Source organism: Lactuca virosa, chromosome 7 (assembly GCF_052849685.1).
Source record: "Lactuca virosa cultivar CGN04683 chromosome 7, Lactuca_virosa_CGN04683_v6, whole genome shotgun sequence".
Classification (NCBI taxonomy): domain Eukaryota; kingdom Viridiplantae; phylum Streptophyta; class Magnoliopsida; order Asterales; family Asteraceae; genus Lactuca; species Lactuca virosa.
The window spans coordinates 143,853,660-143,857,630 of NC_136432.1; positions in this window are offsets into that span (position 1 = coordinate 143,853,660).

Sequence of the window (3,971 nt, forward strand, 5' to 3'; positions counted from 1 at the left end):
GAAGGAGAGAGGGTCGAGGTCTGACATGGGAAATTCAGATGAGAGCCGAGAGATTATGTGAGATATGAGAGCAGAAGATGAGGTGGTGAGGATAATGTCATCAACATAGAGAAGAAGAAATATATGATCAACCCCAGAGTGATAGGTAAAGAGGGAGCAGTCAGACCGACTGTTGGTGAAACCAATATAAGTGATGAAGACAGGAAATCGTTGATACCTAGCTCGGGGAGCCTGCTTAAGACCATAGAGAGATTTACGAAGACAACACACATGATTTGGAGTGTAGGATGAACATAGCCAGGAGGTTGTTTCATAGATCACCATGAAGGAAAGCATTTTTGACATGCAACTGATGAATAGGACAATTTTTGAATATCCCAATGCTTAGCACGGTACGGATGGTGGCAGTTTGACAACAGGATTGAAAGTATCATCAAAGTCAAGACCTGGAAGTTGGGAGAAACCCTGAGTAACAAGAAGACCTTTATAGCGATCAAGGTTGCCTTTGTTGTCAAACTTGTGGCGATAGAGCCAACGATAACCAACAATGTTGGCATGAGGAGGAGGAGGAACAAGATTGTAACATCCATAAAATTTCATAAAATTTAAACTTTTCAAAACAACTATTTTTCTATAGATGTTTTTACAAAAACCGTTGTTCCCAAAACATTATTAAAAATCAGAACCTTTTTTAACATAGTTTTCAAAACATTCACATTATCAGAGTTTCCCATAAATCATAAGTCCAAAACGCAATGATGTGTATGGTCACACCTTCACCTTGCCAATATCCACTGAAGTACCTGAAACCATAAACCAAACTATAAGCACGAAGCTTAGTGAGTTCCCCCAAAGTACTAACACCCAAACAGATAACATATACAAATAACAGCATGCATATAGAGCCTTCAGCCTATCTGAACCGCTCATAGAACCTTCAACATGACTAAACCGCCTCATCGGGCCTTCAGCCTATCTGGACCGTTCTCTGAGCCTTCAGCCTAACTGGTACGCCCCACTTGTAACACCCAAAAAATTTCAACCAATTTAAACTTTTAAAAACATTTCAACCATTAAAAATCATTACAACTTTGTTTTCAAAATGTATAATATCAGAGTTTTCCCAGAAACATAGACAAAACATGAGGAGCTGTACGATCACGCCTTCGCCTTGCCGCGATCCCCTGATGTACCTGAAACAATAAACTGAAACTGTAAGCTCGAGAGCTTAGTGAGTTCCCCCAAAATACCCATACCCGCAACAATACACATATAATCATAACAGCATACTATGGGTCCAATCAACCATCGGGTTGGAATACCCCAGGCCCACAATCAACAGGTTGGATTGCCAACACACTATGGGTCCAATCAACCATCAGGTTGGAATACCCCAGGCCCACAACCAACAGGTTGGAATGCCCACATACTCTGAGTCCAATCATCCTCGGGATGGAATACTCACGGCCCACAACCTACAGGTTGGAATGCCCAGGTCTATTGTCCTTCGCACCAAGTAGATAAGCCTCAACCGCCAAACAAACATGTGCACATATAATAGATAATCACATAACAGTCTATAGACAATACTTGATCTAACGGATCTTACCACATAGCACATAACACCATCATATCTACCAGGATGCCAATCTAACAGATCATACCACATATCATATAATATTATCCTACCCTCTAGGATACCGATCTAACAGATTATACTAGCATAACATAACCATATAATAATCCAAAGGATCGGCCGTGGTGCCTTAGACCCTTGAGTATAGTGAGGAAAACTCACCTCGCAACTGTCGTCTGAAACTAGAAGCTCAACTCCCGGATCACCAACACGAACTCCACCACCTATCGTTACCATAAAACCCTTTTTCGTAAATCTCCAAATTACCAGAATACTTTCAGAAGTCAACTGGTCAACTCTTGGTCAAAGTCAAAGTCCCCAGTCATAGTCAACAGTCCATGTTGACTCGACTCGTCGAGTGCAGACCATCGACTCGTCGAGTCCTTCCTGAACTCGAGAAGTCGTGAAATCCTTGATTAGCTCGTCGCGTTTCTCTTTAGCTCGCCGAGTTCATACGTGTCTAAGAATTGGGAGAAACCCTAGCCGACTCGCCGAGTCATCGAACGACTCGCCGAGTTCAAGGCAATCTTCAACGGACTCGCCGAGTTTGTTCATTAACTCGACGAGTTCACGACCATCTTCATATGACTCGCCGAGTTAACTATGCAACTCACCGAGTCCTTGCAGACCTTCATCCATGCAGACACTTTTTAAGCCATGCCAAGGTTCCAGATTACAGATCCAAGCTTCTAAGGCATGTTTATCACGTAAAGTTGCAAACTTTACACATATGCAAGGCCCTAAAGGCTCTAAATGACCAATCTAAGATTCTAATGGAGCTTTACACCTTGGGAGAGTCTCATCCTTGCAAGAGCTGGAAACTTTATGGACTTAGGACTCAAAAGAGGTTCAGATCTGAAGTTTCAATTTCAAATCTAGCTCCCATACCAAAATCCCTTCATGAATAACTAAAGAAAGCCCTAGTTTTCACATATGAATGATTCTTAGAAGAAAAAGAGGTTAAGGTAACAGCTGGTTACCTCCAAAACGTGCCCAAACTAAAGTAGACTCTGGATCCACACAGAAATCTTGATATTAGCCTCTTGATCTACAAATTTCCTTCACAAAAGTCACTTCCCAAAGCTCCAAAACACTCTCCAAGCTCTCACTCACGGAAATTAGGGTTTCTGGGTCTCAAGAGGGTGATAGAGGACAATGGGAGGCGCTAATGGTCCAATATGTAGGGTGCGAAACCCTGAAAATTAAGGTTTCCACTGCCAGCTCCTACTCGTCGAGTCCCCCATGCCGACTCGACGAGTCACTCATTAATTGACGTGTCCTGGCCCGCTGCTACTCGACGAGTCATAGCGCCAACTCGTCGAGTAGACCTTAAACATGAAGTCTAAAAGGAAAAATTAATAATACCTGACGGTTGGGATGTTACAATTCTCCCCCACTTGACTTAGACTTCGTCCTCGAAGTCAGCTGTAGCGAATAACTCCGGGTAATGCTCCCGCATCTCAGCCTCCGACTCCCATGTCCACTCGGATCCCTTCCGATGCTCTCATTGTATCTTTACCAACGGAACCTCCTTGTTGCGTAGGACTTTCACTTTCCTTTCCAAAACAGCAATCGGCCTCTCAATATAATTCAGGCGCTCATCAACCTGAATGTCATCTAGTGGCACCACTGCCTCCGGGTCCACAATGCACTTTCGCAACTGCGAAACGTGGAAAGTACTGTGGATCCGACTAAGCTCCTCCGGCAGCTCTAGTCTGTAATCCACCTTGCCAACCCTGGCAATGATCCTGAACGGCCCAATATATCGGGGACCCAATTTTCCCCTCTTCCTGAAGCGGATCACACCCTTCCAGGGCGAGACCTTCAGGAGTACCATGTCACCGACCTAAAACTCTAACTCGGATTGGCGTCGGTCAGCGTAACTCTTCTGCCGACTCTGAGCGGTCTGCAGCCGCTGTCTAACATGCTGAATCTTCTCGGTAGTCTGCAAGACCACCTCCGTCCGACCCATCACCCTGTGACCAACCTCACCCCAACAAACCGGGGTGCGACATCTCTGCCCATACAACAGCTCGAATGGCGGGGCGCCAATGCTGGAATGATAGTTGTTGTTGTAGGCGAACTCTGAAAGCGGTAGATAGGAATCCCAGCTCCCACCGAAATCGATGACACACGCCCTCAACATATCCTCGAGGGTCTGAATGGTCCGCTCACTCTGACCATCAGTCTGCAGATGGAATGCTGTGCTGAAGTGCAACCGTGTGCCCAGCTCCTCGTGAAACTTCTGCCAGAAGCGGGAGGTAAACCTGACATCCCGATCAGAGACAATGGAAACGGGAACCCCATGGCGAGACACGATCTTGCGAACGTACAC